Source organism: Narcine bancroftii, chromosome 8 (genome assembly GCF_036971445.1).
Source record: "Narcine bancroftii isolate sNarBan1 chromosome 8, sNarBan1.hap1, whole genome shotgun sequence".
Classification (NCBI taxonomy): Eukaryota; Metazoa; Chordata; class Chondrichthyes; order Torpediniformes; family Narcinidae; genus Narcine; species Narcine bancroftii.
Genome location: NC_091476.1, coordinates 132,578,345 through 132,599,652, shown reverse-complemented (window position 1 = coordinate 132,599,652; position 21,308 = coordinate 132,578,345). Strand labels below are relative to the sequence as shown.

The window sequence follows — 21,308 nt, the reverse complement described above, 5'->3', positions numbered from 1 at the left end:
TACTCCTCATGAAGTATAGCAGCTCTCATGCCTTCTTCAAGATTGTATCCATATGGAGGCCTCAGGACAGATCCTCTGAGTGGTTGACACCCAGGAACTTGAAGTTCTTTACCCTCTCCACTGCTGACCCCTTTGATGAGGTCTGGCTCGTGTTCTCCATATTTCCTCCTGAACTCCTCAATCAGCTCATTGGTTTTGATAATGTTGACTGCAAGGTTCCAGTATAACAACAAGGTTGTTGGTTGCTCTAAGCCTGCATTCCACTTGCCAGCCCAAAACTGAAAAGCAAATATATAAATGTTCTCTTTCAATTGTTCGTCTAGTGTTTGACAGAAAATGGTTATGATTAAAAGTCATAGAAAAGAATTAACATATATTTGAGGACAAATCGCATTGGATTTGTATTTGAAATAGCATTCCAAATTAGTATATTGTTGGAGAAGACAACTCAGAAAATTCTGTGTGGCTTCTAAAAGCATCTACTTCTACATTGTATCTGATCCTCTTAAACATGCACAAAATTATCAAGTACAATACAATTAAAAGCATAATGAATAGACTGCATTGAGTAGGAATGAACTCAACGAGTTGAATGGCTAGTGGTTTGTTTTAGATGGAATAAGCGGAGCTTATAACATATTTCAATTCCATTTTGATAATGTTCAGAATATCTGAAATCAGTTTGCAATCATTTAATTACTTCCGAAGATTAGCTATTGCTTAGGTCATCAGCAGTTGTACCCAAATTCTCTTTCATCAATGGTCATGGAAGGAAAATGGTAGAAAATACTTGCACAAATTTTGCTATTTGAAGAATGCCAGGGTTTGTAATTCCTGCCCCCTCCCCCCAACCCACCCCATCCCATCCCCGAATAGGCAATGGCGACGCTGAGTTTTGCACTGCTTCAGCACAAGAATGTGGTTTAAGGCAACGGGATTCTGAATGAAAGGCAGGAGGCTACCAACCAACCAAGACAAGGCACATTTAATGACTGATGTTTCACACTTTAAGCTTGCTTTGAGAAGTAACCATGCTAAGTACAAACAATATAGAATGCCACAATTGATCTTTTTGTACAAATGAGAATCTAAAAGTTTCCCTTGAAGTGAAATTAGGAGTGTTTCCCCTTCTGAAAAGAATACATTTGAATCTGAAGATTTCAGAATTTTGTGAGTATTTATAGAATGGTAAATATTTGGAATCTGTAATCTGGAACAGAGGGATCTCGGGGGTCTAAATCCATACATCTCTCAAGGTTGACACACAGGTTGATAGGATAGTTCAGAAGAATAGTTATGGGATGCTGGGCTTCATTAGTCAGGGGATCGAGTTCAAGATTTGAGAGGTAATGTTTCAACACTACAATTCTCTGGTGAGACCACACTTAGAGAATTGTGTTCATTTCTGGTCATCTCATTCTGGCAAGAATGCGGAAGCTATGGAAAAGGAGCAGAGGAGATTTACCAGGATGTTGCCTGGATTAGAAAATTAGTCTGATAAGGCAAGGTTAATGGAGCTAGAACTTTTCTCTTTGGAATGAAGAAGGATGAAAGGTGACTTAATAGAGGTCTATAAGATTTTGAGAGGCATAGATCATTTGGCAGTCAATGCTTTTTTTCCCAGGGTGGGATTATCAAACAGAGCTCTATAAAGTGAAGGAAAGAGAGTTGATGAGGATTGTTCTCCCAATTTCTCCCTCCTAGTTGGTCAGTTGGTCAGACAGCATCCTTTTGGCTGGGACCCTTGACTAAGAACCTTGTTTCCCTGAAAACTGGTGTCTAAAATGAAGAGACAAGGTTGTGCTTCCCCAACAATGAATGATGAGTTGCTAAAAGTGTTAAATACACTGATGACACCACATTTGTTGGCAGAATTGCAAACAGAAATGAGGAAGCATCCAGGAGGGAAATAGATCAGCTTGTTGAATGGTGTAATGACAACAACCTTGCGCTCAACATCAACAAAACCAAGGAGATGATTGTGGACTTCAGGAGGAAGTCAGGGGAACACGATACAGTCCTCATCGAGAGCTCAGTAGTGGAGGGGGTCAAGAACTTCAAATTCATGGATATCAACATCTCCAGATTCCACTTCTGCAATCTCTTGAATGTCACAAAAGGAATATTCACTGAACTCACACTATAGCATGAGGCAATGAGCATTGGGATTATTGTGTCAAGTAAATTTACTGGGGAATAAAACTGCTTTGTTCATGATGTGGCATGGTTTGTGTTATGCTTAGCGCCATACTATTACAGCATCAGCTTTGTATCTGCCGCAGTTTGACATATTCTGATAAAGTCATTCGCAATGTTGCACGCAGAGGAAGCCTGTAGAGCGCGTCGAAAGAATCAAAGGCTTGTTGATCCAAACCAAGGCTTTTATTAACTAGAAGACTGGAGCGTATCACATGTAGGTCGACCAGTCCAGAATGACCTGGTCTGGCTAGGAGCAACCCTTCAAGACCTGCCAGTAGATGTGACTACTCTCTCAGCCAATCACAGTCATCCTACACTACAATCTATGCATATACACATAACCATATACCCATATAACCATTTACGGAGCGGAAACAGGCCATGTCGGCCTTTTGAGTCCGCACCGGTTCACTTGTATATTTTCTTGCCGGTCATCCTTCTTGTCACTCCTCCTCCTCTCTTCTCCAGTCCTGCAAACGTTCAGCATTGGTGATAGAATCTGTACTATCACAAAGCCTTACATTTTTTTTGCTGGAATTTTTAAGCTTCTTCAAAGCAAGCACTTAAATTGGAAATTTCAAAGGAATATGAAATGGAGCTTTGCTGTAATTATCTTATTCTGCATCATCTTGTTCATATTGCAAATTCTCAAACTTTGGCTCTTAGATAACTGAATATTTATTATGTATCTTTTTTGTGTTTATTTTCTCTTTTTAATTGAATTAAATATGTCATTGTAGTTGGTTTTTTAGTTCTTTTTGTAAGTTTTTTTTCCTTACCAAGTACCTGTTTAGCTGCAGGAAGTAAGAATTTAAGTACAATATATATGAAAAGAAATTCATTGTCATTAATGGTTTTGCTCCCAGACCTTTCTCTTTCCCCTTGTCTTTAGCACAAGACTGTTGTCACAAACCAGTTCCCTGACTCTGTGTCTCTTGTTGTTCTGAGCCTTGCCCAATTGTATGCACCTGATCAAACTCACCAGCCTATTCTGATGTCTTCAGCCCTGGCAACTTACCTCCTTTGTACCCTCTCTTGGTCTCTCACACCCTTCCTTGGATTGTGACGACCAGACCAGTATGAAATAATTCATTATAGTCCAACCTGTGTTGTGTACAGTCTGAGCATACCTTCCCTGCTCCACTATCCTCTGCTGGGCAAGTACCCATGTGCTTTCTTCACCTTATTAGCTTTCTACATGCAGAGATTTGTGGACATGCATTTCTAGGTTTTATTGTTTCTCCCGTCCCTGTATTGTGCATTCCCATCCTTAATTCACCCTCCCCAATGTGTTCCTGTGGCCAACTGCTGTCTTCATCCCTGTGCCCCATTGTCAACCACAGTATTAACTGCCATTGTGTCCCTTGCATTTAATTCATAATCATTCATCCTATCACAAGGACAGAGAATTTATACTAATGTAAATAGCATCAAGTTACTAAAATTCCATGGTCTTTGCTTCCTGCCTCTGAGCCGATTTTGAATCCAAGCTGCTCGAGTATTTGTGAGGGAAATCTTGTCAAAAGCTTTACTGATATCTAGCAAATAGCTCTACTCATAACAACCCTTCCTGTAATTTCCTCAAAAATTGCACTTGTTTTGGTCCTTTCCCCATGATAAGCTGGTGGAGTCAGGGAATTTCATGACCTTGGAAAAGGATCTGGATGAGCACTTGAATGACTAGGGTGGAAAAGTTCCATGGCTGTCTGTGAACATGTCCTTATCACGGTTCTTCCCCAGCAGCAGCAAAACAGAGGTCTCTCTGATCTACAGACAGTTTCCATCGATGAACACAGAGTCAGACAACCAAAATTGCTGGAAGATTCAGTGAAAAAGGCATTTTGGTCTGCCTAAAACCTGTTCTTTAGCACGCGGAGATGTTAGTGAGGGAATGCTGCCAACTGGCACATTCCAGGCCAGAGGAGAAAGAGCTGATGGACGCACTGAGGCTTGGTGCAACAAAAGCGAGGGCACTGTGGGGAGGAACCACCGTCTAGAGACTTCCCATTACTGGCATTGAGAGGCTGAAACTACTTGAGGCAACAAGTTCCTCAAATAACAGAGTGGGGGGGGGCGGGGTGGGGGGGGTGGAGTGACAAGGTACCACAATGGTGGTAATGGTGTAAATTTAATCAAATGTACAAGGCACAGTGATGGGAATGCACGGATATGAAAGTAAAGCTGGGAACAGATTTTTAATGGTTTTCCTTTTGTAAATAATTTATTCAAAATAAAGTCTATTTTGTTAATTTGGGTCTCTGCTTGAAGTTAAACAATAAAAAGTCTGCAGATGCTGGGATTGAGTTCAATACCCATACATGCTGGAGAAACTTAGCAGCTCCCACTTGACCTGCTGAGTTTCTCCAGAATGTTTATATATTGCTTTCAGCTTGCTCTGGCTATTCAAGAACTTTCCCAAAGCAGGAAACACCTCTGACAAAGGATTGGTCATGCCTTATGGATTCCTGTTAGCATAGGTAGGCTTGTGCTCATCCAGAGATAGTGAAGGTTGTGTAATGGTTTGAACAGATGGATGATATTAAAGTTAATCCTTTCAAACACATCACATTCATAGAACATAGAATGACAGCACTGTACAGGCCCTTCGACTCACAATGTGCCGACATATATAAGTCCACTCAGCAGTCTAAACCTTCCCTACCTCACACCCATAACCCTCTATTTTTTTTTCATCCATGTGCCTATCTAAGACTTTTAAATTTTCCTATTGTACCAGCTTCTACCACCACCCTGACAATGCAATCCAGCCACTCACCACTCCCTAACTTACTCCTGATATCTTCCATAAACTTTCCTCACTTTATATAGATGTTCTCTGGTATTTGCTACTGTTTCCCTTGGAAAACACTGCTGGTTCTCCATCCTCTCTATGCCTCATAATCTTGTGGACTGTTATTACATCTCCTCTCATCCTTCTCTGCACCAAAGAAAAAAGCTTTAGCTCTATTAACCTTGCCTCATAAGATATGTTCTCCAATCCAGGAAGCATCTGGTAAATTTCCTCTGCACCTTCTCCAAAGCTTTCTCATCCTTCCTGTTATAAGGTGACCAGAACTGAATGCAACATTCCAAGTGTGGTCTAACAAGCATTTTATAGAGCTGCAACAGTACCCCTCAACTCTTGAACTTTAACCCTTGACATAAGCCTTATGACTAATATTCTATCTAAGCACCTTGCCCTTTGAGGCTTCGCACTTGTAAGCAGCCATGCATTCCTTCATCACATATGAGGAATCTCATCAACGCAATTCAGAGATACAGATATTATCATTGCTGTTCCAAATGAATAAATAATTTTTGTTCATCTGCTCAAACTGAATGTGTTGGCAATTGGAATGAGTAAATGAACTCTTCTTTAATCCTATTTTAATTAAAATTATAATTGTGAAGTCAAGATTAATAAATTCACTGAGGATATGGAATGTGTTAAACTTCCTTTAGAGATATTTATTTCAAGATATTTTCTTCATTGTGATTATCTGTTGGGTTGATGGAACCTCCTTTTAGGACAAGGTAAGAAACTACTTTCTCAGAATACAATCAATATTGAACCTATCTTACAGTGTATCTCAGTGGCCTGTTATATTGCTTAGAATAAGCTATTATCTGTTGTATAAATACTGAATGACCAAATTGTAATATAATTAGTTTTATGAGGTGCACATCTAACGGTGATATCACAATTGCAAAATGCATCCTCAACAAAGTCTGCAAAATTCAGACATTGCTATGCATCAAATGTGACTGAAATTAGTGTTCACACTGAAGTGACGGACCATTGAATGTGAGGTTTGCGGGTTGAAATTGTCAGAAGACTGTGGTCCTGCAGCTTGGGAGAGAATGGCCTACTCTTCTGTGACTAGTGTCTTCAGAATTGTTAGATTCAAATAAAACAGGAGGGCATAACTTGCCATGAAGTTTCTGATAAACAGCACCAGGCAGTGCAGCATGCCAAATAGGAGCCTGAATCACATGCCTCAAAGATTTCCTGGGTGTAGTGGGATAGTCTAAAATGTGGACTGGCCTCGAGGCCAGAATTCTATTACTGGTCTATAAGTAATCCTATATATTGATGGTCATGTATAATGAATTGGCTGAACATCCAGCCGGAATTATGAAAGCACTACATTGTTATTGTAGGTGCCAAGCACACACACATGCACACACGCATGGTTCACATGCACACACGAATGTGCATGCATACATAGGCATACACACTCACACACACATATAGAGGCGCAAACATGCACATATGCACATGCACACATAAACAGACACACCAACAAACACAAACTCATACACAAATGTACATACACACACACATACACACACACACTCTTCTACCATTTCCTCTGGCAGCCTGTTTCACATACCCAATACCCTCTGTCTGAAGAAAGCACTGCTCAGATCTCTTTCAATCTTTTCCCTCTCACTTTAAATCTAATTTCTTGAGCTTGGGATTCCTCTGTCTTGGAAAAAAGCCCATGACTATTTTACTTATCTGTGGTATCATTCTGGAAGAATGTTTGACATCCGTAAAGCACAGTTCAACATCCACCATGTGTTTAACTCACCAAGTAATTCATTTTACCTATTTTTCAAATTTTTTTCAAGGTGTGGAATTGTTCTGTTAACACTGAATATTATTTCCCATCCCTAACTGCCTTTTTTGGTGTGTGATGGTAAATCTTCTTTGGACTGAGTTGGTCAAACTTGGTAGATCTGTTCCCAAAGAGGACATAAATCAGCCTGATTGGTATCTAAGACCCCATTCTAGTTTGATGGTCAGTTTAAATAGGTTTAAATTCCACAGCTGTTGTGATAGGTATTGGAGGCACTTGTGATTGTCAAATCCAGGCCACTGGAAATTTGGACCCACTCCCCCCCTCCCCCCATCCCCCAACACATCTAATTCCAATTTCATCATTCTAAAATGATCTGAGTGATTTTGCAGAGATTAAAGAATGCATACAAGGTGTGAGTTTTCCACTCTGACAAATTGGTTGAATTGTTGGTGCACATTTTTAAATGTTTTAGAGCACAGGTCTCTCAATTCTTCTGTTCAAACAGATGGCATTCTGGATATGTCATCACAATAATGTGAGAGTTTAGTTTAAAAACACATAATTTCTGTTTGTTTTTATTTTCCTGCAGTGAAACGATTGAGTAATGAGGGAAAGAACAATTAGGCTTCACATGCACCTTGTCACTCAGACCAAATTCTTGTTTTGGAATCTGAATGCTGAAACAATCTCGCACTGTGATATTGACGTCAGTGGGTGCAGAGGTGAAGAATGAAGAATATGCATTACATCAATGTGATGTTTCCTTTTATTATAATTTTTTTTAGGATTGATTCATTTCTGATTAGCTGATCAAAAGAGAATTGTGATTAAAACTGTTAACATTTGACAGTTAATAACATTCAGGGAGCTAGGAAGGAAGGGAGAGCAGGTAGCTCAGTTTGAGTATCACAAGATCAAAGGCTTCAGTAGGAATTTCGTGAAATGAAGATTGAAGTGTTGTTCACAGCAGATCTGAAGGCAGGAACTGAATGATAAGAATGAATCCTTTACAGCTTCAGCGACCAAAATTTAGACAAAGGGAGCTTGGGAGCTACTTAAGCAAGTGATGAGTTTTGATAATGTAGATGAGGAGCAGACAAGGAAATTAAGGGAAATTTTTGACTACAGACCTGAAGAGAACAAGGAGAACCAACAACATCACTTATTGGATTAAAAGTGAGAAATGTTGAAAGATGGTGTGGCAATTTCAAACCTCCCATCTCTTACCTCCACCATCAGACTCCTCAATGATAAACTCAATCAGGGACTCATTTAAGGACTTTCAAATTTGCACTTTATTGATTTTTTTTTCCCTCTCTATATTGCACAGTCAGTTTGTTTACATTTTTTCATTTGTTTACATGTGTACGTTGTGTACATATATATTTTTTCGTAAATAGTAATTCTGCTTCGCCCACAGGAAAAAGAATCTCAGGGTTGTATGTGATATCTTGTGGCAATAAATCTAAATCTAAAATCTGAAATCTCAGACTTCAAATTCACAGCTGATCGTGAACCTCAGTCCACAGGTTCATCATTCTCCACATCCCCAACATCTTTCATTGACAAAGCTCTGCTAACTCAGCTGTCAAAATGGTAGAGTAGGTTATTACATGGTTGAGTAGATTATTATGTCAGCACAGCATTGTGGGCTGAAATTATGTAGCATGAATAAAAGCTCTCATGATTGGAGGTAGAACAAACACTTTTATTAGCTCATAAAATTAAGGGTAGGGTTCAACTGTAGTCTTCCGAAGGGTTCTAGGATTATGTGGGAAAGCAGGGTTATATGTGAGCAGATGGGGGTGGAGCCGGGAGGCAGAGCCAACCATTAGCCCAACACCCTACCAGTGAATCCCAGTTCACTGTATTCACCCCTTCCTGTAGAATTTAAGGTCTATGAATGAAGACAGAGAACATGGGTTCAGAACAAGTGGTAAAAAATATACAGTTATTTACAAGTTTACAAGTTTAAGTGGTCTGGGGCTCTGGAGATCCTGGTGGAGCACCTTATCACTGGTTGGCCTTGGACTCCTTGAGTCTCCTGGTTCCCCTTATGAGGGAGGAGAGGCAGGCTGGGTCTCCAGCTTGATGATGCAGAGGGATGGACTTTCCTCATGAACCAGATTCCCCGAGGCTCTGACTGGGGCCAGTGAGAATGAGCTCCGTGGCTCGCAGAGCATTTGCAAGGAATCCTCTGTTCCAGCAGGTCCCAGGACCCTGAGGGAGATGGTGTCCTCCCTGACATATGGGTACTCCACGTAAGTGTACATGGGATTGGCATGAAGCAGTTTCACCCTCTCCACCAGGGGGTCAGTCTTGCTTATCCTCATGTGCTTCCTGAGAAGGACTGGACCAGGAGGTGAATGGAAGCTCATGAGGAGTAGCGTTGGTCACGGTCCCAGGGATGGGGAGCTCTAACAGGGGAAACATCCTATCGAGATCGAGGCCAATGATGCCATTCTCCACCACGTAGCCAAGGATAGCCAGCCATTAATAGTCCTGAACACGCACTTGTCAGAGTTATGTGAGGTTCAGGGCTTTCGCCGCATGGAGAAAATGGAGGTTGGCGCCATGGTCTTCCAAGGTGAGGCCATAGATGGTGATGTCATCGAGGTAGGAGAAGGTAGCCTTCAACCCATACTCATTCACCATTCTGTCCATCTGCCTCTGGAAGATACAAACCCAGTTAGTAATACAGAAACGGATCCTCCAGAATTTATAGAGAATAAGAAGGGATTTGGGGAGTATTGAGTGGGACAGGATATTATCAGGTGAGGGTGTAAATGAGAAATGGAGGATATTCAAAAATGAAATTTTGAGGGTACAGAGTAGTTATGTCCCAGTGAGGATCAAAGGAAAGGCTGGAAGTCATAGGGAGGTTTGGTTTTCGAGGAATATTGGAAATTTGGTTAGGAGAAAAAGGGAGGTGTACAAGAGGTATAAAGAAGAGAGAGCTGACAATTTGAAGGAGTGTAGAAGGAATCTTAAGAAAGAAATTAGAAAGGCCAAAAAAAGGCACGAAGAGGCTTTGGCAGACAGAGTAAAAATAAATCCAAAGGGTTTCTATAAGTACATTAAAAGTAAAAGATTAGTGAGGGATAAAATTGGACCCCTTGTAGATAGTGAGGGTAGGCTGAGTGAGAAGTCAGAGGAAATGGGGGAAATTTTGAATGATTTATTTGCCTCGGTATTCACTAGGGAAAAAAATATTGAACCAGTTGAGGTAAAGAAAAATAATGGGGAGGTTATGAAGCATATAAGGATAACCGAGGAGGTAGTGATGGCTGTGTTGAAAAAGATAAAGGTGGATAAATCTCCGGGACCGGACAAAATATTCCCAAGGACACTCAGGGAGGTTAATGGACAGATAGTGGGGCCATTAACAGAGATATTTAGGATGTCACTGGCCACGGGGGTAGTGCCAAAGGATTGGAGGGTGGCGCATGTGGTTCCGCTGTTTAAGAAAGGGTCTAAATGTAAACCTGGGAATTATAGGCCCGTGAGTCTGACGTCTGTGGTGGACAAGTTGATGGAAAATGTTCTGAGGGATGGTATTTACAATTATTTGGAGGTACAGGGATTGCTAGGGAGTAATCAGCATGGTTTTGTCAGGGGTAGATCATGCTTGACAAACCTGATTGAGTTTTTCGAGGGGGTTACAAAAAAGGTTGATGAAGGGAAGGCTGTTGATGTTGTCTATTTAGACTTTAGTAAAGCTTTTGACAAATTACCCCACAGGAGGTTAGGAAAAAAGGTGGAGGCATGAGGTATAAATGTGGAGGTAGTGAAATGGATTCAGCAATGGTTGGATGGGAGGTGTCAGAGAGTAGTGGTAGAAAATTGTTTGTCCAATTGGAGGCCAGTGACTAGTGGAGTTCCTCAGGGATCGGTCCTCGGTCCACTATTGTTTGTTATATATATTAACGATCTGGAAGTAGGGGTGGAGAATTGGATAAGCAAGTTTGGGGATGATACAAAGATTGGTGGTGTTGTGGACAGTGAGGAAGATTACCGTAGATTAAAAGGTGATTTAGGAAGGCTGGAGGTGTAGGCTGAGAAATGGCTGATGGAATTTAATACAGATAAGTGTGAGGTGTTACATTTTGGAAAGGCAAATCTAAATAGGTCATATGCATTAAATGGTAGACTACTGAGATGTGCAGAGCAACAAAGGAATTTAGGAGTTGTGGTAAATAGTACCCTCAAGGCTGATACTCAGGTAGATGGTGTGGTGAAGAAGGCATTTGGAATGTTGACCTTCATAAATCAGAGTATTGAATTCAAGAGTAGGAAGGTTATGGTGAAATTGTACAAGGCATTGGTGAGGCCAAATTTGGAGTACTGTGTACAGTTTTGGTCACCAAATTATAGGAAAGATATAAACAAAATAGAGAGAGTGCAGAGAAGGTTCACGAGAATGTTGACAGGATTTCAAGGTTTGAGTTACAAAGAAAGGTTGTGCAGACTGGGGCTTTTTTCTCTGGAGCGTAGAAGATTGAGAGGGGATTTGATAGAGGTGTTTAAGATTTTAAAAGGGACAGACAGAGTAAACGTGGATAGGCTTTTTCAATTAAGAGTGGGGGAGATTCAAACTAGAGGGCATGGTTTAAGATTGAAGGGGGAAAATTATAAGGGGAACATGAGGGGAAATTTCTTTACGCAAAGGGTGGTGGGGATGTGGAATGAGCTTCCAACAGACGTGGTCGAGGCGGGATCATTGGCTACATTTAAGGAAAGACTAGATAGTTACATGGATAGGAGAGGACTGGAGGGGTATGGACCGGGTGCTGGTCAGTGGGACTAGGAGGGTGGGGATTTGTTACGGCATGGACTAGTAGGGCCAAACTGGCCTGTTCTGTGCTGTAAGTGGTTATATGGTTATATGACCATTAGCTTCAAATGCCATATATGGATGGTCCTCAGAATGGATTGGCAGCTAGTGATAGGCAGCTTTCAGGTCGATGGTCGAATAGACCTGACACTGCATGATATAATTCACCATGTCCTAAATAAGAAGGAGGGGGTATGTGTCCAGGAGTGTGAAATGATAGTCAGTTACTCACCTGAACTTGTTTTCCCCCTTAATTACTACCACCTGCGCTCTCCACAGGCTGGTGCTAGGCTTCATGATACCTTCCTCAAGCAGACGCTGAGTCTCCGACTTTATAGACTCTTGGTCTGCTGTACTGTACCTCCTGCTCTTAATAGCAATGGGCTTGCAGTCTGCGGACAGATTTTGGAAGGGAGCGGGGAGATTGATATTCAGTGTGGAGAGGCTGCATTTGGGTCCTGATTTTAGGGGCCCTCTGTTTTGAACTGTTACAGGGGTATGGGACCAGAATAATCCAAGGTCACGTTTTTAAGGTGACACAGGAAGTTCAGACCCAACAACACAAGAGCATACAGTTCATCAAAAACATACAAGTGAAATTCACAGAAATCCCCCCTTCGAATGACAGATGTACTATACAATGTTTTTGCACATGTTTAGCATGAGATTGAGACGTGAAAAATATGCAATAATTAGAAGGATACATCTTCAGATTGTATATTTGCACAGTCTGTGAGTCTATGAAACTCTCAATAGACCCTGAGTCAATTAGGCATTTAGTGGAATGTCCATCTACCTTCACAGTCACTATAGAGATGCTAAGCTGGTGAGGTCAGTCCTCATCTAAGACCATCGAGGCTTGCTCCCTGGAGACTCAATGCTCTTCACTCGAGTGGCCCCCACTGTCCTGGGTTGCCCTGCGTGGTTAAGATGGCATCGGCCTTGTGACACTGCAAGATGGCTGCCCTCTTTCTTACTCCGACAATGACAATGCTGAATTTGAATTTGGATCATGGAAAGATGGCTGCTGAGACTTTTTTGCGCTGTTTAAAGTCTTTTTGCACTGTTTCCTCACCACCACCCTCCGTTGGCATGTCTTGCAGCAAGTGGGTCCTGGAGAATTTGGGACAAACAGCTTGGGGCTGGAATCGGATCCAGGAGTGGTGCTGGCCACAGACTTCCTTGGGTTTCTCCTCATGTGACAAACCTTGCCCAATGTCTTTTCTTGCTACAGGTGGAACACACTGAGTCTATTGCCGGGCAACGAGATCGGGATGCTGGCTGTTGCCACAAGAAAAAGCACTCCCTGCCAATGGGAAGAGGCAGACATTAGGGCAGGGGTAGTGGTCAAAGGTACTTGGAAGGGTTCACCTGAGTGGTCAAGTTCGCTGGCTTCAAGGTCATCGTTCTTGAGCTTGGCCTATTCCAGCGATTTAGCCAGCTTGACGTGGCTAGCCAAATCATTCTTACTTGACTCGCGTAGTTGATGCCTCATGTACCACGAGTGGACCCCTGTGACTAGAGTGTCCTGGATCAGTTCTTCCTCACGAACGCAGCTCATAGCCACTTTGTACCTGCACTTCTTGGCAAGCATCCACAAATCCAGCAGGTAGTCGGTGATGGTCTGTCCTGGTGACATAGAGTGAGTCAGTGACTCGCTAGGATCTCGTTCTGTGACTTCAAGTACCTAGCCTACAATGCCTCGATAGCAGGGTCATATGTAGAGCAATCCCTGATGACTGCATTCACTTTCGTTCCTACCCTCAAAACAAGTGCAGACCTCCTGAGTTCATTGGCGTGGAAGACGTCTCTGGTCACGTTCAGGTAGGCCTGGAAGCAATCTAGCCAGTACTTGAACTCCTCAGCCACGTTGCGGGACAGAGGGACTATTAGTAGCATACCTGGCTTGAGTAGCGCTTGCATCATTAGAGATTGAGCTAATAAAATTGTAGCGTGAATAAAAGCTCTCACAACTGGAGGGAGGACAAACACCTTTATTAGTTCATAACTAAGGGTAGGGTTCAATAGTAGTGTTCTGAAGGGTTCTGGGTTCAGGCGGGAAACCAGGGTTATATGTGGGCAGATGGGGGTGGAGCTGGGAGGCGTGGCCAGCCATCAGCACAACACCTGACCAGTGACTCCCAGTTCACTGCAAGGGATGGTACTGCTATTAATTTCTCTGCTCTATAACAACTGACTTGCTTCAATGTTACTTTACAGAAGCACGATGCAAGTTCCTTCCAACTCCTTCATGTGAAGCTGCTTCCAGACTTAAATCCTGGGTTAAATTGCACCATCTTGTCCTAAATTTCTCACCAGCAAGAAGTTTTTCCTGTTAATTCAGAAAACTGAATCAATTTACCCCTTAACCTTCTGAATTTTGAAATGGTCTCATTTGTAGAAATAATGAAATCCATGAGCTTCCTCACATTTGTTGCAGGGGCTAAGGACACCATTAATAATTCAAAGAGAAGCTCATGATTAGTCACTACATCCCAATCTGTAAGTGAAGCATGAAATCTAATGCCCTGTTTAATTAGAAAGAGAGGGAGGCTAAAAATTGATCTATGTGAGAGATATTGCCACCACAGTGAGGATGTTTGTGAGAAGTGGAACCAGGCAGAAGAACATAGGAAAGAGCAAAGTAACAGCTGGAAGTCAAGACCCATTTCAACCCTTCCTGTCATGGCACCTACCTCATAGCTTTCAAATAATAAATGAATATTAAAATGTCTTCATGAATGCACTGAGAGACATGGCTTATTTTTAAGATTAATGAGCTACCAAAAAGACTTGGCTTCTGCAGTAAGTTGGCTTCTCTTGAATAGATTTTCTGCCTTTGTTAAACAATTGGAAATTCATTTGAGCATTGTGTAGGGGATGGATGAACATGTTGGTTAACTTCTTTGAAATGCAGCTCCCAGACGACAGAGTGAAAACTAACATCCTGACTGCATGTCTCTTTCCTTGCGGAGGACTCGAGGTCCATTGGGAAAACTGGATGGTGACCATGATTTATCAAGATTGATTTAAAAAGCAACAAAACAATGACAAGCTTAAGTATGATACAGCAACCGAGTCTCATACTTGATAATTACTGCTTGTAATTGATGCTGTAAGATAATGGTTTATTTCCTAATGAAATGGGGCTTGTGTTGGAAATAAAGACAGATTCAATCTTCAGGTAGATAATCCACTTGAGACCGAATGCTCAGTGATAGCAAAGTCACAGTGTCATGCACACATCCACTATTCAGCAATATTTCATAAATCCATTTGCTTCCGAAGGAACTTTAATAAAGTCTAATGAAACACTACAGACATGAACACACATTGCAGAGAACTGAAAATTTTCAGGCAATCTATTAAAAGAGAGAAAAAATGTTCATTTTCAGTTATTCTTTTCCCATTGTGCTCCAAATTTTGATCATATAATTGTAATTTTCACATTATGGTTAATTTCCAATGACACCCTTTACAATGCATTTAGTGCGGTGAACATTTGATACAAAGTGAAAATGGAGACATACTCCACACATCAAATTTAGGTTTATGTCACGTACACTAAGGTAGTGTAAAAGTTTACTTTGCAAGCAGTCATCTCGGAAACCTAGCAGGTTAGATGGATCTGAACCCAGGGTTCTGGATTGTCAAGCAGATGGATCTGAATCCAGGGTTCTGAATTGTCAAGCAGATGGATCTGAACCCAGGGTTCTGGATTGTCAAGCAGATGGATCTGATAATCATGAAAATATTTGGCTCCTTCTTCGTTTTCCTGTTCCAACGATGAGTCAAGAAAAATGTCACACAATGTGCAAAATTAAGTTTGCGTTTACAACATCATTGGTATGACAGGGAAAAGGGAGGAGAACAAAGTAATTAGAGATGTTGAACTTTTGGACATTATTACAGAGGTCCCATTAATTTTCCAAATGGTACTTACTGTAATGAGAATGGAATTTAGCTCTGAGGTGATTTATTTAAGTGCATTTTTATTATTATCCAACTACAAAACCAAAATGTGTTTTTTCTTCTAATTCTTACATTTTCAGAATATAATTATGGCCATGATGGATATTAATGATGGGTGTCATGAATAATTAAAATAAAATAATAAGATATATTTTACTTAAATGCTGTAGTTTATAAGAGGGTAAATGTCAAAGAATTATTTTTAAAAAAACTTTAGTGGAAGTTCAATATTACCTTTTGAAAGGATTTTCCTGATTTCTTAATTATTTGGGCCCCAAGGCTGATGTACAAAGTGATTAAATTCACCCATCTGGTTCCTGGTTTTCTTTTCCACTGGAATATATAAAATTTGATCTGTTTAACCTTTTATCACGAGGGAAACATGAATGTCTGCAGATGCTGTGATTGTAGTAAAATGCTGGAGGAACTCAGCAGGACTTGCAGAGTCCATAGGAGGTAAAGATATATTTCTGAAGTTTTGGCCCTGAGCCCTTGAAGGTACGTTTTGAGGAAGGGTTCAGGCCCAAAACATTGCTTCAGTAGAAGTCTGAAAATTCAGAGTGTTCAAGGATTAGGTTGGTCTGGATCTTCGGACTTTCCAGATTCTCAGAGGGAAGATGTATCTGTTGGTGGAAATTGTGAATATATGTTGGATGCGAAGGATGGTGGGGTGGTTGGTGAGGACAAGGAGAATCCTGTCATTGCTGCTTCTAGGGGAAGAAGGGTCCAGGTTGGATGTGCAGCAGAGGGGAAGCCATGATTTTTTGAAGAAGGAGGACATCTCAGATTTTCTTGAATGGAATATCACAATAGAGTCATCTTATTGTTAATACTGACAGCAGCACTTTTGTTTAAAATTCCAAATTTGATGATGTGATTTTAAATTCCTAGTTGCAATTATGGTATTATCCCTGGATCCATGGTTCAGTCCATACTTATACTACAACCACCACACTATAACATCCTTCGATTCAGTGCCAACTCTGCTGAAGTTCAGCAAGATCTTTCACTGGACTGACCCATATATCAAAAAATAGATTAACTCCTGATGTGCTCAGGAAGATATTTATTGATAGCATCAGTAATTATTCACACCTGCAATTTGAGATTAATTTAATGAAGCTGAGTTCTAATTGGATGGTTTGTTATGCCTGCTGTGCCATTAAATTTCAGGAGATATGGAGGTCATGACCTAGTTGCTTAATGGCTGTAGTGGCAATGCTGCTCTTGTCAGTAACTCTCATTGTACTTTGAGGGCAAATGAATTTTCTGTATAATCCAGAGAGTGAATAACATCTGAAACTGCTCCTGGTGAAATTGCACTGCTCTTAGTGACACACACAGATATAACCGTTTCGGTTGTTTCTAATGACCTTAATAGTCATGTGCTTATTCACACAGCTTGATGTGGTGAGTAGATTTTTCAGAAGACTAAATTTAACTCCACCATCAACTGTGAGTAAATGCAAAATAGAATCAAAGTAGTTACCAGCGACCAGCTTCATGGGTGATTAGTTTCACTAACATTCATTGCCTATCTCTTGAGATAGGGAAATGAAATGTGGTAAAATAATGGCGTCTTTCAGCAGGTGTTGTATCCCATTGTTCTCTCCTGCTTGATAACAATGTGATGAAATGTCTTTGCATAAAGCAAGCCTGTGGTGATAAAGCTGAGCATACCAAACTCACTTTTTTATTCAGAGGCCTGCCTACTATTTGCTCATACCTTAATGAATGGCTCAAGCCTGAAATGTTGATGTAATCTTTGCCTCCTATGGACTTTTTTGGATCTGCTGAGTCTGTCCAGCACTTTTGAGTATTTACTCTAATCCCAGCACCTGCAGACTTTCTTGTTTCATCAAATACAAGAAGGTAAATGACCTTCCTTTGGTCTAAAACTCTCACAGTGATCATGAGTAGAGTGAACCAGAGTTTACATCCAGAGACAATGAAGAAATGGCAATAAGTCGAGGTGACTTGTGGAGCTGTTGCCGGGTTTATGTGGAAAGCTGATCTTCTGCACATCTTTGGAAGAAAGAGATTGATGTTAAGTAGTAGAAGTCATAGACGTGGTGGCTTAGTTCAGATTGTCTAGAAGGGGATGGAGGGACTCTTGTGGTTGAGTTGTCCTTAGTGGGTGTGGCTGGTCTGGTTGCCTCCTGTAGCACATTCCTAGAGGTCCAGAGGAAGTCTGTTTCTCTCAGAGCTTTCCCTTCCTTGCACTTTTGCACATTTGGACACTGGTTCCTGCTGTCTTCCTCCTGGTCTGTATACTCCAGTCCACATCCTTGTATGAGTATGGTTGGGTTGGGCACGTAATGGGAGAAGAGACCTCCAGTCCATCACAAATTATTCAGTGTGCATCTGCAGATGTGTATGAGATTGTGAGCTTGTTGAACCTGTGTTGTTAGTGGTCCCCATTGAAGCTCCAGTGCAAACCCCTGCTCATCTTAACTTTCAATGTCTCCACTGTCCACCTTCTGAGCAAAACTCCTGTTTAATGCTCCAGCTGTCAATTTCAATTTCCTTTGCCTCCCTCTCCTATGTGGAAGAATGTTTAAAGTGATCTCGATGATCAATATCCAGCTCTAAACTTATCTGCTGCTCTACCTCATAAGGAATCTCAAAACCTGCCCATGTAACTGATTCAATAATCTTCTCTGTCCTTTGTGCCAATTTTGCACCCCTAAGCTCTCTGTGATGGCTGCATCTACTAGAGGTTCCGTTCAAATGCCTGTTATTATAAACATTTCAATCCTATAACATTTTTCAGATTGTGCAGGCTGATGAATGGCCATGCAATTGCTAAGGAAGATACTGATGTGCTTCTGATTTGTGTTATCCCATGGCTGGTAATTGAAAACATACAACATGTTGGAGGAAAAGCAGAAAGTGCTGTAGAAGCTCAGCAGGACTCCTTTATGTGGCAAAGGCAAAAATACAGAACTGAGATTTCGGGTTTGGGCCCTTCAAATCAACTCCAGGAGGCCCAGTATTCCTTCATACTTTGATGAAGGACTCAAGTCTGATATGTCAGTTCTATATCTTAGCCTTAGCTACATAAATGACACTGTTTGACCAGCTAAGCTTGTCCAGCATTTTGTTTTTTTTTACTTCAACCACAATGTCTACAGAATTTTGTGATTTACTTCTAAATGTTGGAGGAACTCAGCCAGTCTTTTCAGTGTTTATGGGAGACATTGGATATGATATGGGACAAGGTAAGGATTTATTATGTTTGTGCGAAAGGAGAATGAATGGAGAGACAGAGATGGGGAAGAAGGAGATTTAATGAAAGCCAGAGAAGTCAATATTGATGCCATCTGGTTGGAGGGTGTTGTTCTTCCAATTTACGTGTGGTCTCAATCTAGCAGTGTATGAGACTCTGGAGAGACATGTCAGCAAGGGAAAGGGCTGGAGAATTGAAATGGATGGCCACTGGGAGATCCATGCTATTGCAGCGGACAGAGCCAAGGTGATCAACAAAGTGATCTCCCAGTCTATGTCCAGTGCCTCTGATGTAGAGGAGACCACTGGATGCAGTAGATGACTCCTGCAGATTCACAAGAAATGTTGCTTCACTTGGAAGGACTGTTTGAGGCCCTGAATGATGGTGAGGGAGGAGGAGTGGGTGCAAGTGGAACATATCCTGTGGTCACAGGAGTAGGTCCCAAGGGACAATTGGTGGGAAGGGGAGATAAGGGAGTCACAGAGGCAGTGGTCCCTGTGGAAAGCGGAGAGGGGAATATAGGTCTGGTGGTGGGATCATATAGTAGCTGGCAGAAATGGCGGAGAAGGATGTGAAGGATGTGGAATTCTGTCCTTGTTGCATTTGGGGGTGGAGGGTGCCAGGGCGGATGTGCCGGTAAAGGAGAATATGCAGGTGAGTGCTGAGTTGATGGTGGTAGAGGGAAAGCCACGTTGTTTGAAGGAGGACATCTCTGATAATAAGACAGAGGAATTGAGAGAATGGAATCAAATCCTTACAGGGTACGGAGTATGAAGAGGTGTAGTCAAGGTAGTTGTAGGATTTGGTGGGTTTATAGAAGATGTTTGTCTCCTGAAATGGAGACAGAGAGATCAAGGAAAGGGAGAGTGTTGCTAAAGATGAACCAAGTGAATTTGAGATCTGGGTGAAAGTTGGCATAAAAGTGGAGGAAATTAATGAACTCATCATGGGTACATGAGGCAGCACCAAAGTAGTCATCAATGTAGCAGAAGAAAAGTTGAGGTGCCTTACCTGTGTAGGCTTTTTAGCATGGATTGATCCGCATAGCCAACAAAAAGGCAGACATAGCTGGGGCCCAAGTGGCTACCCCTTTAATCTGGAGAAAGTGGGATGAGTCAAAGGACTCTGGTGCAAAGTTTGTAATAGCCAGCTGCTAATTCAGTCTAAGGATGGAATAACTGACTAAAGGTATCATTTGGACAAAGTGATTTTCCCCTGCCCACTTAGTCCATGAGGTCCGGTATTCCATCTTCATTTTGTGTTGAGTTGAAGTGGCACTGCAATTCAACAGGGCTTGCTGTTGAAGTGTTCTGGTTGTGATGTGTAGTCAGAAAACCTGTGCCAGAAAGCATGTTTAGTACTCATTGGAGTGGATATATGAGCACCTTGTTTCCAACTTCTGTGTGGATTGTTAGCAAGCTTTATTGATGGGAAATGGCAACTGCAAAACATGAAAAATTTAATCTCAAAGGAGTTAAAATAAAAAAAATTGACAGTAGTGACTTGCTTCAATACAGTGAACCATGAGAGTAAGACAAGCACCCATTTAAATGATGTTCACATCAGATTTGAACTACTTCTGGAGGATTTTTTTGTGTGAAAGAAGCTGTTGAATGAGCAGTGTGAGAAGAGTTTGTAGATTAATAAAATGACTGGACATATTTCAGTAGCCTGCCTGTGGAGTGACAGGAGATTGAATGCAGCCGCAGATAGTGATCGGTAATCTCATCTCCCTCGATCTGTCACTTTGCATCAATCTCCTGTGGCTGCAACATTTTGTCAAGTTCCCTAATGCCTACAATTTTGGAAATGGTAGGAAATTATCATTTAAAGCTGCTGACCTTTAACCCTTTGCTTAATTCTCTTTGGCTTTAAATGTAGAATATTTCCAATATATAACAATGCTGGAATACTTCAGGGAGTTGGCATTGGAACGATGATGACAAGTAATTATCTCATTTGTGTGACCTAAATGAAGCTCTGAAAATCACTGATATTTTACAGCAACAAAAAAATATCATATCCATTAAATTTATAAATCAAATCATTTTTAACAATTAATCATAGGCTATTGTAATGTCACTGCAATGGCTGATGGGTTGGTATGTTTTCCAGAACATTGATTTAATTGATGAAGTTGAACAGCTTGTAACAATCCCACTGTGAATGAAACTACAGTGATATCAAGGTAATCAATATGCATGATTCCTCCATGGAAATTCTATCGTAAGACATGCCATGGGCAGATCAGATTTCAGGAGGAGCACTTAGTTGCTTGCTGTTCATCACCTACCTCCCTGAGCCACATTTCCTTTCATTTCTCTGCCTCTTAAAGCCCTCTTTTGTCTTTAATTTCCCCCATTCCTGAAACATCAGCTATGACCCTTCAGGCATAGTGCAATCTTTAACATCTGCAGTATTTTGGTTTGGTCAACAACTTGGCTAACTTTTCCTCACCTGCCTTTCCATCACCTTGCACTGACCAGAT

At 41.3% G+C, this 21,308-nt stretch overlaps 1 long non-coding RNA gene across 1 annotated transcript in view; it reads left to right on the top strand.

The window, feature by feature from the left end:
* The first annotated feature begins 8,583 nt into the window (after positions 1 to 8,583).
* LOC138741848 (uncharacterized) overlaps positions 8,584 to 21,308 on the top strand; it is a 48,695-nt gene continuing 35,970 nt past the window's right edge. Inside the window, exon 1 of the long non-coding RNA XR_011343813.1 lies at positions 8,584 to 8,721. This is a non-coding gene — a long non-coding RNA (uncharacterized lncRNA). The remainder of the gene's footprint in view (positions 8,722 to 21,308) is intronic.